Source organism: Zingiber officinale, chromosome 1A, assembly GCF_018446385.1.
Source record: "Zingiber officinale cultivar Zhangliang chromosome 1A, Zo_v1.1, whole genome shotgun sequence".
Taxonomy (NCBI): Eukaryota; Viridiplantae; Streptophyta; class Magnoliopsida; order Zingiberales; family Zingiberaceae; genus Zingiber; species Zingiber officinale.
The window spans coordinates 28,834,970-28,854,403 of NC_055987.1; positions in this window are offsets into that span (position 1 = coordinate 28,834,970).

Below are 19,434 nucleotides of genomic sequence, written 5' to 3' on the forward strand. Positions count from 1 at the left end.
GTATTAGTTTATCTTGACTATATAATTACACTAGTACACTCAGAGTGTATTGAGTAGGACCATTTGAGGTCGTTTCTTTTATACTGACTTTATAAAGGAACAAAGACCTCAGTTATTATGGAAGTGTGTGCTCTTAATCCTAATATAATAACAAGCACATATATTTGATATTTATTTCTTTAATTTATCAATGGGTGAGATTTAGTTCGATGAATCAATAAGCCCGATAAGTTGGGAAATGGTATCACTTATAGTGTGTGTTGTTGATTATAGAAGGAAACTGTGTCCTAGAGATACTAGGTTGATAATGTCCTCAAGAGGAGCTCATAAGGATTGTCATGTTAAACCCTGCAGGTGGACCTAGTCCGACATGACGATGAAGTTGAGTGGTACTACTCTTGGAGCTAGATATTAATTAAGTGAGTTGTCAGTAACTTACTTAATTAGTGGACATTTGTTATCTTAAACACAGGGAGAGTAACACACTCATAATAAGAAGGAGCCCAAAAATGTAATTTGGGATTGGTGTGGTAGTTCAATAATAATTCTCTAGTGGAATGAATTATTATTGATAAAATTAAGTTGTGTGTTCGGGGCGAACACGGGATGCTTAATTTTATCGGGAGACAAAAACCAATTCATCCTCTCGGTCCCTATCGTAGCCTCTTAATTATAGAGTACTATACCCACCTTCTTACCCATCCAGAAGATACCCTGAGTGGAAAACCAGGCGGCAGATGAGTTAGCCAAACTAGCAAGTTCAATAACGTCGGTCGTCATCCAGCAGCCAATTGAACAAGTATCTTTGGGGGCACACGTCGACCGGATGGAGGGCCTCGAGTTTCCAAGCGATTGGAGGACAACAATCATTAAATTTCTTCGGTCGGGGGTAACACCATCCGATCGGGAAGCAGCCCAGCAATTAAGGAGGAGAGTCGGTCGGTTCACGCTCATTGGAGACCAACTCTGAGCGGCCGAAGAGCTGCTGAGCGGCCAACTGAGAATCTGAATGCAGCGTCACCCGGCCCGCCCCCACATGCCGGGCGGCCTGTAAGCCAACTATAAGGGCCTCATACTCCTCCATGTCTTTAAAGAGATCAGCCGATCGGAAAGTCTCCTCCATGTCTTTAAAGAGATCAGCCGATCGGACGATCTTGATGAGGATATCGTCCACGTATACTTCCAAATTGCGTCCGATCTACTCCTTGAACACTTTGTTCATCAAGCGATGGTAAGTTGTGTTGGTGCAACCTTAGGTCAAGGTTGACCTGGTTGACCCGACTCGAGTTGACCTGACTCGAGTTGTACTTTGATGTTTGACGAGAATAGAAAAGTTGTATCTTGATGTTTGACAAGAATACAAACTTGGGAGATTGTGGGTGCAACCTTCGGTCAAGGTTGACCTGGTTGACCCGACTTGAGTTGACCTGATTCGGTAAAGTCCAAGTATGGAGACTTGGCACGGGAAAAGTCCAAGTATGGAGACTTGGCACGGAAAAGTCCAAGCATGGAGACATGGCACGGAAAAGTCCAAGCAGGGAGCTTGGCATGGGAAGTCGGAGAGGGCTCGACAGCTCGTTCTCCGGACTAGGTCAGAGAGGGCTGAGCTGCTCTCTGACCGCACAGTCGAGAGGGCTCTGTAGCTCGCTCTCTGGACCGGACGTGGAAGTCGGAGAGGCTCGGTAGCTCGCTCTCCTGACCAGGCGAGAGGGCTCCGGAGCCTGCTCTCCTGGACCGACTAAGAGAGGGCTCGGTAGCTGCTTCTCGGACTAGGCCGAGAGGCCTGTAGCTCGTTCTCCGGACCGGACGAAGTCCGAGAGGGCTCTGTAGCTCGTTCTTCTGACTAGGCCGAGAGGGCCCTGAGCTCGCTCGACCTGATGAAGCCGGAGAGGCTCGGTAGCTCGTTCTCCGCACTCAGGCCGAGAGGGCCTGTGAGCTCGCTCGACCGACATGAGAGAGCTCGTAGCTCGTTCTCCGGACTAGGTCCGAGAGGGCTTAGCTAGTTCTCGGGACCGTGGAGGTTTAGGGCGAGTCTAAACTCGGATCGGTCCCGTGACCGATCCGGATACGTTGATCGACGGCCGGTGACCGATCGGAATCAACAAATGTGTTTCAGGAATTACCCGACGGTCGGTGACCGATCGAATCATCGTGCCGAAGAAGATCGGGAGAAGAAGAGGGGATCGGCCCGGGACCGATCCACTGAGTCTCGATCGTCCACAGACCGACGAGAGTTCGCAACTCTCGGAGCGTGCTGATCGGTCCGGGACCGATCAAGATAGGTCCCGATCGGTCCCCAAGACCGATCAGAGGTCCGACCGATCGGATGGAGCCCGATCGTCCAGTGCCCAGCCGCATGCACAACGGCTAGTTTATGTGTCTTCTTCTTCGCAGGTTATATAACAGGTCGAGGGTAGCTACAGTGCTTCTTCTTCTTCCTTCTCACTGCGATCTGAGCTTGGTTGAGCTCTGTGTTTCTGAAGCTTCGTGTGAGCTTCCCTCGGCTGGTTTGCTGATCAGCTGTTAACATCGTGAAGTTGCTGCTTCATCGAACTCCAGTCGACGAGAAGGCAAGCAAAGTGTTTTTACATTTATATTGTTCTTGTTTTCTTTCTCTATTTGTTGTACTCCATTCTTGCTGTTGCAAGAGAGATTGTGGCGAGGTTTCTCCACCCAGAAGGAGTTCATATTAGTCGGTTATCCGGGGTCTCATACACCGACGGATTGATAGGCTTCGTCCACCTTACGGACACGCCGAGGAGTTGGAGTATCATCTCCGAACCTCGTTGCATCATCGTGTTTGAGGTTTGATCTTCTCCACTTTCATTTCTACATCGTATTTTCGCTGCACTAACTAAAATTGTAGGAAGAAACGCGAATTTGGGATCGGCTATTCACACCCCCCCTCTCTAGCCTCGACCGTCGATCCTAACAAGTGGTATCAGAGCAAGGTTGCTCTTCGTCGGATTAACACCCGGGGGAGTACAAGCTAGAGAATGGATCTACTTGGAGAAGACATCACGATTCCACCCTTCTACGATCGCGACGACTTCGCGTATTGGAAGGTAAGAATGAAGTATTTTCTTATGACTAACCTAGTGAATTGGAATTGTGTACGAGTAGGTTTTACTCCTCTGGTGGATAAAAAGGGAGAACCTCTCGAGAAGAAGAAGTGGATAAAGGAACAAATCCACAAATCCACAATCAACGACGAGGTAACGAAAATCCTTGAATTTTCATTACCTAATGATATCTTGTGTAAGTTAGGTGGATACAACGATGCCAAGGAGTTGTGGAACAACTTGGCTAAGTTCCATGAGGAGAGCTCCACTTCAAGTCATGAAGAGGAGTCAAGTGAGCCAAGTAGCTCAAATCATGGAGGAAAGGAATTAGAAGTTGAGGGCTACTCAACATCTAAGGAAGAGGAGGAGGAGAATTCTTCTTCAAGATTGGAGCAAGAAGAAGAAGCCTCTACTTCCGGAAGGGATGAAGAAGAAAGCATACAACCATCCTCAACCCTAGGTAACTCAAGCAATTTACTTTCAAGTAAATTACATATAATGTGCTTTGAGTGTAGGGAATTTGGGCATTACAAGAGTAAATGTCCAAAGAGGATTAGGAAGACTCCACCGGCGCCAAAGGTCAAGGAAGCCGGAGTCCCGATACGCAAGGGCAAGGAGCACGTGGTGTGCTTCCAATGCAAGCAAAGGGGACATTATAGGAGCCAATGTCCGAGGGGGAGGCAACCTCACAAGGACAAGAGACCAAGCACATCTATGGGGGGAGCTAAGGCAAACCCTAAGGTATCTTTTAAGGCACATTATTGCAATTCTCATAAGAAACATGCTAGTAGCTTTATTGCAATTGCCAATGAAGATAGGCATGATAACAATAGAAATCAATACATGTGCTTAGGTGCCAAACATGTTAGCCTAGGTAAGGATAATTCTAGAAATGCTAACCCTAGAATTAACTCATCTAAGGCTAAGGAGAACCTAGGTAGAAATCCCAAAACAACTAGACATATGCCTAGGAATACCTCAAAGAAAAATGACAAATTAAAACTTGAGGTATTAGAGAAGGAAAATCAAGTCTTGAGGTCAAGACTTGACACCTTAGAAAAGACCCTTAAGAATTTAGAGAAGTCAACTCTAGGGTCTAAGGGTCAAAAACAAAAGCCCAAGGACATGAGAGGTTTGAGTCACAAACCTAAGTCTCAAGTGGTCAAGCCCACTTACCATAATGTTCCATTCGATTATGGAACAAGACCTAGGGCTAGGAAGACTATCACCAAGGTCACAAGGGGAGTCACCCCTAGAGTTGATCTTGATGAGTCTCAAATGACCAAGGCTTTAAAGCATAGGAGGGTCATTAGGAGGGTTGCTAGGGAAGTCATCCCTAGTGAATATTTAGTGAACCCAATGAGCTCAAATAGGTATTGGGTTCCTAGGAGCGTGATTCCATCACGCTAGATGAATTAGGGTGTGCCAACCTTAATTGAATAGGTAGTTAACCTAATCATGGAAAAAGGTGGCACTTTAGGAATGTTCAAGGTGTAATCAAGCCTTGAAAATGAGATTAAGAAATTATTCCTAAGGGAATTAGGATGTGCCAACCACACTTGAGGAATTTTCTAGGGTCAATCTAATTGGCACATAGTGATCTAAAAATCTTTAGTATATGATTTTAGATCTATTACACTTAGGAATATAGAATTTATGGCAAAATGATCAAAATTATCAAAAATGACAACTAAAGCTAGAATTAGGTATTTTCTATACCTTTATATGTTATTTGCCATATATTGTTTGCCATATGTCATGTCATGACATCATATTTAATTTATTATCATTTGAAATGTCATGATAATACTTAGGTTAGCTATATGTCATGCCTTATTTAAGTTTCATACTTTATGCCATGACATCATGACATTGGCACATGTTTTTACTTATGATATCATTATATGCCATGTCATCATCTTTTGCATTTATAATCAATTAATTTGATTTAAGGACAAAAACATAATTTGGCATGGAAATCAAATTGTTGTTTAGAAAATGTATGAGAACTTAGATTAAGATGACCTAAACTATATCTCACATCAAAATTGACTTGGATGTGTTTGATACACCTTAGATGTGTGTGAGATATTAGGATCATGAGTTAGGATCAAGGTGCATAGTTCTTGTACCTAGATGAGCCTAATTCAAAATGGAGGATCATAGGGAAAGCTTGTGTACAAGTCATGTACATTTAGCCCTAAGATTGTGGTCCTAAATTGAATGGTTTAAAATCATTTCAAAATTGATTTGAAAAACCTTGATAAAGATTTTCTAGTGATAGCATTCATCATTGAGCAAGTTGATACAAAGTTGAGGTAAACTTGAACTATTTCAAAGTTTTTAAACTTTGTATCAAGATTTGAAAATGGAAGTTATTTTCATAGAAAACTATTTTTCCATGATAGTATATGTTATGAGGAATGTATCCTCAAAATTTTACAATTTTTAGAATTTTCTGTAATTTTTTAGGGGTTTCTGAATTTCGGGAGGAAAAAATTCAGAACTCTTATCAGAGAGTGGTGGACCGATCAGAGAAGAGCCTGATCGGTCCAGAGTAGTGTGGATCGGTCACTGGACCAATCCAGGGAAGTCTGATCGGTCTGGTGACCAATCCAGAGGAGTTCTGATCGGTCTGGTGACCGATCAGAGCGTGCCAAAATGCTGATTTTCGACTGATTGTCTGAAATTTCAGCTTGTATTTTAGATTTCTAAAGGATTGAAACTCTCCAAGACATTGTTGACATTGTTGACATTGTTGGTGCAATGGTCAAGGGGGAGTTGACCTTTAGGGGGAGTTTTACCTATTGGTCAAGCGGGAGTTGACTTTTAGGGGGAGTTTTTACTCGATTTCTGAGGATGAGTGATATGAGATTATCACTATGTTGATTGTTGTGTTTAGTATCAAGGGGGAAATTAAGGGTTTCAATGAAAGGTATGAGACTTTCATTAGGAAGAAACTCTTGACCTTGATTCACTCTTTTTGATGTGTGTCAAAAAGGGGGAGAATGTTTAGAAAATGTTCAAGGAAGAACATTGGAGTTTGGGGAGAATGCTCAAGGAAGAGCATTGGCAAACTATTGGAAAACCTAAGTTAGGTTATCGGGTTAACCTAACTTGATTATGATTTTTGTCAAACATCAAAAAGGGGGAGATTGTTGGTGCAACCTTAGGTCAAGGTTGACCTGGTTGACCCGACTCGAGTTGACCTGACTCGAGTTGTATTTTGATGTTTGACGAGAATAGAAAAGTTGTATCTTGATGTTTGACAAGAATACAAACTTGGGAGATTGTGGGTGCAACCTTCGGTCAAGGTTGACCTGGTTGACCCGACTTGAGTTGACCTGATTCAGAAAGTCCAAGTATGGAGACTGCACGGAAAAGTCCAAGTATGGAGACTTGGCACGAAAAGTCCAAGCAGGAGCTTGGCACGGAAAAGTCCAAGTATGGAGACTTGCACGAAAAGTCCAAGCAGGAGCTTGGCATGGAAGCCTGGAGAGGGCTCCTGCATGCTCTCCGGACTAGGTCGAGAGAGCTCGGGAGCTGCTCTCGACTGCATAAGCGTCCGAGAGGGCTCGGCACTGTTCTCCGGACTAGGTCGAGAGGGCTGGAGCCTGCTCGACTAGTGTCCGAGAGGCTCGTGAGCTCGCTCCGGACCGGACGTGAAAGCCTGGAGAGGGCTCGAGCTCGCTCTCCGGACTAGGTCGAGAGGCCTGGAGCTCGCTCGGACCGGACGGTCGGAGAGGGCTCGTAGCTCTCTCCTGACTAGGCCGAGAGGGCCCTGAGCTCGCTCTCCGGACCGACAAGTCGGAGAGGGCTCGTGAGCTCGTTCTTCGACTCAGGTCGAGAGGGCCTCGTGAGCTCGCTCGGACCGGATGAAGTGAGAGGGCCGTAGCTGCCTCCTGACTAGGTCCGAGAGGGCCTCGGTAGCTAGTTCTCGTGACTAGGTAGGGTTTAGGGCCGGAGTTTAAACCCGGATCGGCCCGTGACCGATCCGGATACGTTGTTGATCGATCGTCCGGTGACCGATCAAGAACCAAACAAAGGTGTTTCAGTGATTACCCGATCGGTCCCGGTGACCGATCCAGCATCCCAAGAAGATCGGGAGAAGAAAGAGGGGGATCGGTCTGTGGACCGATCCACCTGAGTCCTAATCGGTCCACAGACCGATCAGAGAGTTCGGCAACTCTCTGTGAAGCGTGCTGATCGGTCTGGGGACCGATCAGCATAGGTCCTGATCGATCCCCAAGACCGATCAGAGAAGGTATGGACCGATCAAGATGGAGCCTGATCGGTCCAGGCCATAGCCGTTGCGACACAACGACTAGTTTATGTGTCTTCTTCTTCGCAGGTTATATAACAGGTCGAGGGTAGCTACAGTGCTTCTTCTTCTTCCTTCTCACTGCGATCTGAGCTTGGCTGAGCTCTGTGTTTCTGAAGCTTCGTGTGAGCTTCCCTCGGCTGGTTTGCTGATCAGCTGCTGTTGACATCGTGAAGTTGCTGCTTCATCGAACTCCAGTCGACGAGAAGGCAAGCAAAGTGTTTTTACATTTATATTGTTCTTGTTTTCTTTCTCTATTTGTTGTACTCCATTCTTGCTGTTGCAAGAGAGATTGTAACAAGGTTTCTCCACCCAGAAGGAGTTCATATTAGCCGGTTATCCGGGGTCTCATCCACCGACGGATTGATAAGCTTCGTCCACCTTACGGACACGCCGAGGAGTAGGAGTATCATCTCCGAACCTCGTTACATCATCGTGTTTGAGGTTTGATCTTCTCCACTTTCATTTCTACATTGTATTTCCGCTGCGCTAACTAAAATTGTAGGAAGAAACGCGAATTTGGGGTCGGCTATTCACACCCCCCCCTCTCTAGCCTCGACCGTCGATCCTAACAAGTTGCTCCCGCGTTCTTCAGTCCAAACGACATCACATTGTAGCAGTACGTGCCGTCGGCTGTAACGAAGCTAACCTTCTCTTGATCTTCTCGGGCGAGCGGCTGTTACGCTCCGCAAGTGTACGGAAATGTCGCAAGTAATATAAAAGATTATCGTATCCACAGGGACTGGAATAAGCACTAGAAATGTCTCAATGCGAATTAGCTAAACAACTATCCAATCGTTTCAAATGCAAAGTAAGGGTAAACAAATCTAATATTAAATATCAACAAACAAGAGTTTAATGTTTTGGGTTATGATAAAGGAGATTCTAGGAGCTTAGGTTTCTTTGTAAGATTTCTTGAATGTAAATGGTTCACCAATTCTTTTCCCTCAATTGTCAAACACTTGTAGAAAGTTGCCGGTTCTCTCTTGCAATAGATAACCGGCTAAGTGTTAGGATCCTTCGTACGGAGGCTAGAGAGGGGGTGTGAATAGCCGACTCCAAATCGTCGTTTCTTTCTACAAAACGTGTTAGCGCAACGGAAAATACAAAGAAACGAAAGAGAAGAAAACCAAACCTTAACACAAGGATGTAACGAGGTTCGGAGATTAGGGCTCCTACTCCTCGGCGTGTCCGTAAGGTGGACGAGTCCAGTCAATCCGTCGGTGGATGAGCCCCCGGAGAACCGGCTAATACAATATACTCCTTGTGGGTGGAGAAACCTCGCCACAAACGTTTGCAACAGCAAACAAAGAGTACAAGAACAGTAAGAAAAGCAATACAATATGAATACAATAGCACTCTACCAATTGCTTGCTTTCTTGTCGACTGGAGGTGAAGCAGCAACTTCACAACCCAAATGCAGCAGCTAGTCGACGACTGGAAGCTCACGCGAAGCTTCGGAGGCGAGCTCAATCAAAGCTCAGTTGAAGCAGAAGCTTCAGCAGCAGAAGAACAGAAGTTCTAGTAGCCAAGAAGAAGTAAACAGTAGCTCCTCAACCCCTTTTATAACCTGCGAAGAAGACACAACAGAAACTAGCCGTTGCTACGCAACAGCTAGGATGTGGACCGAACAGGCTTCATCCTGATCGGTCCACAAGGGTCCTGATCGGTCACAGGACCGATCAGGACCTTCCCTGATCGGTCATGGTGACCGATTAGGTCCTTCCCTGATCGGTCCCATGACCGATCAGGGCCTTTCCCTCCTTCTGATCGTCTCCTTCTGATCGTCTCCTGATCGGTCTGCAGACCGATCAGGAACTTCACTGTATGCTACTGATCGATCACTGATCGGTCTCCAGTCCGATCAGATAACACACAGAAGCTCACTGTGTGGTTACTGATCGGTCACCAGACCGATCCGGATACCCAGTGTATCACTGGATCGATCCACTGATCGATCCAGAGCTTGGTTTTCGCCCAAACCAAGTCTCAAGCCTTCCAAACCAACATCCGGTCAACCTTGACCTGTTGGTACATCATGCTTAGCCTCCGGTCACTCCCTTGACCTGCTAAGACTCCCCACCAAGTGTCCGGTCAATCCCTTTGACCCACTTGGACTTTTCTCTTCGTGTCAAGTATCCGGTCACTCCCTTGACCTACTTGACCTTCTCAACACCAGATGTCCGATCACCCTTGATCCATCTGGATTTTCCCTTGCCCGGCTTCACTCACCAGGACTTTCACCTAGCTTCACTCACCAGGATTTCCACACTGCCTAACATCCCAGTTAGGACTTTCTCACTGCCTCTGCTCACTCACCAGACTTTCCAACCGCCTAACATCCCAGTTAGGACTTTCCCACCGCCTCGCTTCACTTACTGGACTTTCCACACTGCCTAACATCCCAGTTAGGACTTTCCCACCGCTCGGCTTCACTCACGGGACTTCCACTTTCACCTAGCTTCACTCACTAGGATTTTCACCGGTTTCACTCCCAGTTTCACTCACTGGACTTCCACCTTCACTCACTAGGGCTCAGCTTCACTCACTGGACTTTTCTCGCCAACTCTGCTTGGACTTCTCCTGCCAAGTCTCCATACTTGGACTTTCCGCCAAGCTACCGCTGGTCTTTTCCCGCCAAGTCTCCGTTTGGACTTTTCCAGGTCAAGTCTCCATACTTGGACTTTTCGCGTGCCAAGCTCCCTTCTTGGACTTTTCCAATCAGTCAACCTTGACCTAAGGTTGCACCTACAATCTCCCAAACACCTATTCTTGTCAAACATCAAGAATACAACTCTTCCACGAACGTCAAACATCAAAACACAACTCAAGTCAGTCAACTCGAGTCAGTCAACCAGGTCAACCTTAACCTAAGGTTGCACCAACAATCTCCCCTTTTTGATGTTTGACAAAATCCAAAATCAAGTTAGGTTAACCCGATAACCTAACTTAGGTTTTCCAATGTTCTTCCTTGAACATTCTTCCAAAACCTACACTCTCCCTTGGGACATCTCTCCCCTTTTGACACACATCAAAAGAGGGAATCAAGGTCAAGAGTTTCTTCCTAATGAAAGTCCCATACCTTTCATTGAAACCCTTAACTTTCCCCTTGATACTAAAGTCAACACTCAACTTAGTGACAATCCCATATCACTAATCCTCAAAAGTCTTAAGGAGTAAAAACTCCCCCTAAAAGTCAACCCCCCTTGACAATTAGTTAAGACTCCCCCTAAAGGTCAACTCCCCCTTGACCATTGCACCAACAATGTCTTGGAGAGTTTCAAACCTTTAGAAACCCGAAACTCAACTCCCACAGCTGAAATTTCAGACCACAGCTGAAATTCAGAAACTGGCACGCACCGGACCGATCAGGACCCCTCTGGATCGGTCCCCAGACCGATCCAGCCTTCCCTGGATCGGTCCAGTGACCGATCCAACTTTGGACAGATTCGAGTTCTGATTTCCTTCTCCCGAAATTCAGAAACTCACAACAAATTCCAGAAAATTCCAAAAATTATGAAATTTTGATTATACACTCCTCATAACATATACTATCAAGGAAAAATAGTTTTCTATGAAAATAGATTCCATTTTTCAATCTTGATACAAAGTTCAAAAGACTTTGAAATAGTTCAAAGTTAAGTAAACTTTATATCACAATGTTCAATGATGAATGCTATCACTAGAATGGCTTCATCAAGATTTTTCAAATCAATTTTGAAATGATTTTAAACCCTTTTAATTTAGGACCATAATCTTAGGGCTAAATGTACATGACTTGTACACAAGCTTTCCCTATGATCCTCCATTTCTTGAATTAGGCTCATCTAGGTACAAGAACTATGCACCTTGATCCTAATTCATGATCCTAATATCTCACACACATCTAAAGTGTATCAAACACATCCATGGTAATTTTGATGTGAGATATGGGTTTAGGTATCTTAGACTAAGGTCTCATGCATTTTCTAAACACAAATTTGATCTCAATATCAAAATGTGTTTTTCATCCTTAAATCAATTCAATTGATTATTAATGCAAGAGATGATGACATGGCATAAAATGGTATCATAAATGAAAACATGTGCCAATGTCATGATGTCATGGCATAAAGTATGAAACTTAAATAAACATGACATAACAACTAGCCTAAGCATTATCATGACATTTCAAATGATAATAAAACTAAACATGATGTCATGACTTGTGAGAGCAAACAATCAAGGCAAGATTTAGCATAAATAAATATACCTAGATTACCTATCTAAGTATCCTTAACCACTTGGCTAACTTCAAATTTAATCCTAGATTGCCCCAAAATGCCAAAATCCTAATTTTGACACTTCTTGAACTCTAGATTAATTCATGCCACTTAAAGATCAAATTTATCCTCAAAACTTGGCATGTTTCATTTTTTTTTTTCGAGAGTTCTCTAGATTTTCCCAAATTGTGCCAATTGAGATTAAAAATGAAATTTCCAATCTTTAGGCACATTTAACTCTTCCAAGGAGTAAATATTAATGATTGTTCCATTTCATTTTCAAAGGTTCCCAAAAACCTTGAAAATGCTCCTTGAGTGTCAATTTCCTCAAAGTTGGGTTAACTACCTTTCTAATCGGAGTTGACACTCTCTAACCCATTTATGGGGTAGAGAAGATGCTCCTAGGAACCCAATACCTATTAGAGCTCATTGGGTTCACTAAATATTCACTAGGGATAACTTCCCTAGCAACCCTCCTAATGACCCTCTTAGGCTTTAAAGCCTTGGTCATTTGGGTCTCATCAAGGTCAACTATGGGGGTGACTCCCCTTGTGACCTTGGTAATGGTCTTCCTAGCCCTAGGTTTTGTTCCATAATCGAATGAAACATTATGATAAGTGGGCTTGACCAATTGGGACTTAGGTTTGTGACCCAAACCTTTCTTGTCCTTGGATTTGGGTTTTTGACCCTTAAACCCTAGAGATGACTTCTCCAAGTTCTTAAGAGCCTTTTCCAAAGTATCAAGTCTTGACCTCAAGACTTGATTCTCCTTCTCTAATACCTCAATTTTTAATTTTCCATTTTTCTTTGAGGTATTCCTAGGCATATGTCTAGATGATTTGGGATTTCTATCTAGGTTTCCCTTAACCTTAGATGAGTTAATCCTAGGGTTGGTTTTCCTAGTGTTATCCTTATCTAGACTAACATCTTTGGCACCTAAGCACATATATTGGTTCCTAGAATTATCATGCTTATCATTCTTGACAATTGCAATAAAACTACTAGCATGAGTCTTATTATTATTGCAAGAGTGTGCCTTAAATGTTACCTTAGGGTTTGCCTTAGCTCCCCCTATCGACGTGCTCGGTCTCTTGCCCTTGTGAGGTTGCCTCCCCCTCGGACAATGACTCCGATAATGTCCCCTTCGCTTGCATTGGAAGCACACCACGTGCTCCTTGCCCTTGCGTGTCGGGACTCCGGCTACCTTGACCTTTGGCGCCGGTGGAGTCTTCCTTACCCTCTTTGGACACTTACTCTTGTAATGTCCATGTTTCCTACACTCAAAACACATTATGTGTAATTTGCTTGAAATCACAGTGTTTGAGTTACCTAGAGTTGTGAATGGAGATGAGCTTTCTTCTTCATCCCTTCCGGAGGTAGATGCCTCTTCTTGCTCCGATCTTGAGCAAGAGCTCTCCTCCTCTTCTTCCTTGGATGTTGAGTAGCCCTCAACTCCCAATTCGCTTCCTCCATGATGTGAGCTACTTGGCTCACTAGGCTCCTCTTCATGGAATTTTGCAAAATTGTTCCACAACTCCTTGGCGTTGTTGTACCTATCTATCTTGCACAAAACATTATTAGGTAAAGCAAATTCAATAATTTTTGTTACCTCGTCATTGATTTCGGATTGTCGGATTTGCTCTTTCGTCCACTCCTTCTTCTTGATAGGTTTTACTTCCTCATCCATCGGAGGGGAAAACCCTTCTTGTACGCAAAACCAATTTAACATATTAGTCCTAAGAAAATACATCATCCTTACCTTCCAATATGTGAAGTTGTCGTGAGACTCGTAGAAGGGTTGAATCGTGACATCTTCTACATAGAGATCCATCTCTAGCCCGTGCTCCCCCGGGTGTTGATCCGTCGAAGAGCGGCCTCGCTCTGATACCACTTGTTAGGATCCTTCGTACGGAGGCTAGAGAGGGGGTGTGAATAGCCGACTCCAAATCGTCGTTTCTTTCTACAAAACGTGTTAGCGCAACGGAAAATACAAAGAAACGAAAGAGAAGAAAACCAAACCTTAACACAAGGATGTAACGAGGTTCGGAGATTAGGGCTCCTACTCCTCGGCGTGTCCGTAAGGTGGACGAGTCCAGTCAATCCGTCGGTGGATGAGCCCCCGGAGAACCGGCTAATACAATATACTCCTTGTGGGTGGAGAAACCTCGCCACAAACGTTTGCAACAGCAAACAAAGAGTACAAGAACAGTAAGAAAAGCAATACAATATGAATACAATAGCACTCTACCAATTGCTTGCTTTCTTGTCGACTGGAGGTGAAGCAGCAACTTCACAACCCAAACGCAGCAGCTGGTCGACGACTGGAAGCTCACGCGAAGCTTCGGAGGCGAGCTCAATCAAAGCTCAGTTGAAGCAGAAGCTTCAGCAGCAGAAGAACAGAAGTTCTAGTAGCCAAGAAGAAGTAAACAGTAGCTCCTCAACCCCTTTTATAACCTGCGAAGAAGACACAACAGAAACTAGCCGTTGCTACGCAACGGCTAGGATGTGGACTGATCAGGCTTCATCCTAATCGGTCCACAAGGGTCCTGATCAGTCACAGGACCGATCAGGACCTTCCCTGATCGGTCATGGTGACCGATCAGGTCCTTCCCTGATCGGTCCCATGACCGATCAGGGCCTTTCCCTCCTTCTGATCGTCTCCTTCTGATCGTCTCCTGATCGGTCTGCAGACCGATCAGGAACTTCACTGTATGCTACTGATCGATCACTGATCGGTCTCCAATCCGATCAGATAACACACAGAGGCTCACTGTGTAGTTACTGATCGGTCACCAGACCGATCCGGATACCCAGTGTATCACTGGATCGATCCACTGATCGATCCAGAGCTTGGTTTTCGCCCAAACCAAGTCTCAAGCCTTCCAAACCAACATCCGGTCAACCTTGACCTGTTGGTACATCATGCTTAGCCTCCGGTCACTCCCTTGACCTGCTAAGACTCCCCACCAAGTGTCCGGTCAATCCCTTTAACCCACTTGGACTTTTCTCTTCGTGTCAAGTATCCGGTCACTCCCTTGACCTACTTGACCTTCTCAACACCAGATGTCTGATCACCCTTGATCCATCTGGATTTTCCCTTGCCCGGCTTCACTCACCAGGACTTTCACCTGGCTTCACTCACCAGGATTTCCACACTGCCTAACATCCCAGTTAGGACTTTCTCACTGCCTGGCTTCACTCACCAGGACTTTCCAACTGCCTAACATCCCAGTTAGGACTTTCCCACTGCCTGGCTTCACTTACCAGGACTTTCCACACTGCCTAACATCCCAGTTAGGACTTTCCCACTGCCTGGCTTCACTCACCAGGACTTCCACTTTCACCTAGCTTCACTCACTAGGATTTTCACCTGGTTTCACTCACCAGGATTTCCATCTGCCTGGCTTCACTCACCAGGACTTCTCCACCGCCTGGCTTCACTCACCGGACTTTTCCTCTGCCAAACTCTGCTTTGGACTTTCCCCGTGCCAAGTCTCCATACTTGGACTTTCCGCGTGCCAAGCTACTTGCTTGGTCTTTTCCCCGTGCCAAGTCTCCGTACTTGGACTTTTCCAGTGTCAAGTCTCCATACTTGGACTTTTCGCGTGCCAAGCTCCCTGCTTGGACTTTTCCCAAATCAGGTCAACCTTGACCTAAGGTTGCACCTACAATCTCCCAAACACCTATTCTTGTCAAACATCAAGAATACAACTCTCTTCTCGTCAAACATCGTCAAACATCAAAACACAACTCAAGTCAGGTCAACTCGAGTCAGGTCAACCAGGTCAACCTTGACCTAAGGTTGCACCAACACTAAGGACCCAGAAATGTATCTAAATATGATCAATTAGATGTGAACCTACGTTGTCCTTACATAGAAGCGCACCTATTACTATGCCTTCCTCGGATATCAACATAGAAGCCCACAACTTATTAATCTATCAAGATACAAAAAACTAATCACAAAATCCATCCTACTCTCTTGAATATTCCTATTTCCTCTTCAAGATTATCTCTCAAACGTCCTTACACGGGCTTGCACCTGTCACGTGGATCCCTCTACAAAGTCCACAAGAAATCCAAACAATCAATCAAGAATGAGAATTAAGTACGAATCACCATTAATCATTCAAGATCTAATTGATACAAGCAAGACAATGTCATTGAAACAAGAAAAATGGCAAATCCATAAGAGATTACATCAATCCATCATACAAATACTCCCTTAATCCTAGAATACAAGATCTACTCCATGAATCGAGGAAGAAAATCCGAAGAAATCAAGATTACAAGCATTTCTTAAATCCCCAATCCAAGAAACCAAGAAGAGGGGGAAAGAGAAAACTTATCTACGAAGAAGCCTCGTCTTCGGATCCAATCCTTGCTCCGGAGTCGAAATCGTCAAGATCTCCCTTAGAATCGCCCAGAAATCCTCCCAAGAATGGGAGGAAACCACCAAATCTTGCCTTCTCCCAAAGGGGGAGAGATCCCCTTTTAATTCATGAAGGAAGGTTTAAATAGAGGAGGAAATCGGGCGCCACACGGCCCCACGACACGGCCGTGTGAGATTCACACGGCCATGTCCAGCCTGCACGGCCGTGTGGTGCCACACGGCCAGGACCCTTCTGCTCTCTGGAAATGCTACACGGTCGTGTGGTGCACACGACCACCACCTGCTTGGTCTCTGGAAACTTCACACGGTCGTGTGATGCACACGGCCACCACCTGCTTGGCCACTGGAAACCTAACACGGTCGTGTAGATCCACACGGCCATGTAAGGCATCTGCTCTGATTTCTTCAAATCAAGACACGGCCGTGTGAGATTCACACGGTCATGTCCTCTTCCCTTCCTGTTAAGACTACACGGCCATGTGTGGTACACGGCCTGATGCTCTCTCCCTTCAATTACTTCCAAGCTTGCCCGAGGACGCATAATCTTCACCAATTTCGACTCCTGTGTACAGAAAATGCACAAAAAGCAGATCTCCGAACCAAAAGAGTAAATATGCTAAAAGGAAAGCTGGAAGTATAAAAATGCATAGATCAAGCATGCTCAAAGTATGTAAATGTGCGTAAAAACATGCATAAAAGAGTATATAATCTACGCACATCAGCGGCACTTGATGGTAGCCCTGATAGGCGTCAAGCATGCATATCAACTCGCAGCCGGCTGTGGAGTCCACCAGTTGATCGATTCGGGGTAAAGGATAAAAATCCTTTGGGCATGCTTTGTTGAGATCCCGGAAATCGATGCAAAATCTCCACTTGTTGCCCGGCTTGGAGACTAGTACCACGTTCGCCAACCAGCTCGGGAACTGAACCTCGCGTATGTGGCCGGCCTCCAGGAGCTTCTCGACCTCCGCTCGGATGACGGCATTTTGTTCGGCGCTGAAGTCCCTCTTCCTTTGCTTCACTGGCCGAGCATCTGGTCGGACATGGAGCTCGTGCTTCGCTATACCTGGTGAAATTCCGGGCAGCTCGTGCGTTGACCAAACGAAGACATCACAATTTCTCTGGAGGCATTTGATTACTTCCTTTTTCTGGCTCGCCTCCAGATCGATCGCAATGAATGTGGTGGCCTCCGATCGGGTCGGGTGAATCTGCACTTCCTCTTTTTCTTCATAAACCAAAGAGGGTGGTTTTTCGGTTATAGCGTTCACCTCGATCCGTGGCGTCTTCCGGACGGCGTTAGCTTTAGCTCGGACCATCTCGACGTAGCATCGCCGAGCTGCCAGCTGGTCTTCTCGTACTTCTCCCACTTTATCTTCCACCGGGAATTTGATTTTCTGGTGGAAGGTGGAGACGACCGCTCGGAACTCGCTGAGCGCCGGTCACCCCAAAATAACGTTGTATGCTGAGGGAGAGTCGACAACGACGAAGTTTGCAGTACGCGTCCTTCTAAGCGGCTCCTCTCCCAGCGATATAGCTAGTCGGACCTGTCCGACCGGCAGAACTTCATTGCCCGTAAACCCATAGAGGGGGGTTGTCATGGGTAGCAGCTCGGCTCGATCAATTTGTAGTTGGTCGAAGGCCTTTTTGAATATGATATTGACCGAGCTTCCTGTATCAATGAAAACGCGGTAAATAGTGTAGTTGGCTATTACCGCTTTGATGAGGAGAGCGTTATCATGTGGCACTTCGACTCCCTCTAAGTCCCTGGGCCCGAAACTGATTTCGGGCCCGCTCGCCCGCTCTTGGCTGCAGCCGACCGCATGGATCTGAAGTTGTCTTACGCTCGCCTTCCTTGCTCTGTTTGAGTCTCCGCCGGTGGGCCCTCCAGCAATGATGTTGATTTCGCCTCGGGAAGTGTTACTTCTATTTTCTTCTTCCTGAGCGGACGGCCTAGGTTGCTCCCTAGACCTCCGGGGATTGTCCTCACGCCTCGGAGTATGATGCCGCTCGGGAGTCTGTCTCTGTCGCCGGTCGGATACCATCCGATCGGCTTCATGATGTCTATGTCGCTGGTCGGATGATGGCGATCGACGGGGTCCACTCCGGGGAATGGGGTGAGCGATCAGAGGAAGACTTCGGTAGTCTCTTGTATTATGCGTGTCTATCCGGTGAAATGAGCAAAACATTGGGGTCCATACATTCTTTTTAGGTTTGGGCCGCTCGGCAGACACTTCTTGAATGGCGTGGGATCTTGCATGTTGCTTGGGGCGGGATGTTTCAGCTCGAGGTCCTCTGGGCGGCAGATGTGCAGTCTGTGGCTTCCGCTCGGCATGTGGCGTTCGTTCGGTTGGAGTTTCCTTCCTTCGGGCCGCTTGGGCTTCCTCTACATTGATGTATTTATTGACCCGGTGTAGCATATGATCGTAGTCTCTGGGCGGCTTCCGAATGAGCGAGCGGAAGAAGTCTCCGTCCACGAGGCCTTGCGTGAAAGCATTCATCATCGTTTCTGAGGTGGTCGTTGGAATGTCCATAGCCACCTGGTTGAATCGCTGAATATAAGCTCTGAGCGACTCTTTGGGCTCTTGCTTGATGGTGAACAGGCTGACACTTGTCTTCTGATAACGCCAACTGCTTGCAAAGTGGTGGAGGAAGGCCGTGCGGAAGTCTTTGAAACTTGTGATGGATCCGTCCGGCAGCCTCCGAAACCACCGTTGAGCCGATCCCGAGAGGGTGGTAAGAAAAACCCGACACTTCACTCCATCTGTGTATTGATAAAGGGTAGTTGTGTTGTCGAACTTACCCAAATGATCGTTCGGGTAGGTGGTTCCGTTGTATTCACCGATCGCCGGGGGCACATAGTGCTTTGGCAGAGGGTCTCGTAGAATGACCTCTGAGAATTGTCGATTGATCCGCTCGGGAGAAGTGTCCGCTCGGGGGGCCTTGCCTTTTCTGCTATCTCGTATTGGTACTTCATCTGATGAAGATCCTCGATCACGATTAACTGCTGCGGCTTCAGGAGGCGTTTGGAATAGGGCCCGATGAAATGGAACCGTGGCATGCGGTGCTTCCGCTCGGCCCCCGGATGCTGATGTCGCTTGCTGCTCAATCCGCTCGGCTTGCGACTTCTGCCTTTGTTGTTCCACAAGCTTAGCTGCTCTTGTCTCGATCAGAGCGTCGAGCTCCTCTGTGGAGAGCATCACCGAGTGCGGTCGTCCAGCTTCGTCCATTGCTTCCGATCGGATGCAGGAGCGTTCCCACAGACGGCGCCAAATTGATCCTGTCCGAACGCTGAATCAACGGACGTTGGGCACGTGGCGCTCTCCGAATTGCTGACGTAGATCTTCGACCGGTCGTACGGACCTTTGGCGAACCTGCAAGGAAGTCGGGCCGGGAAGG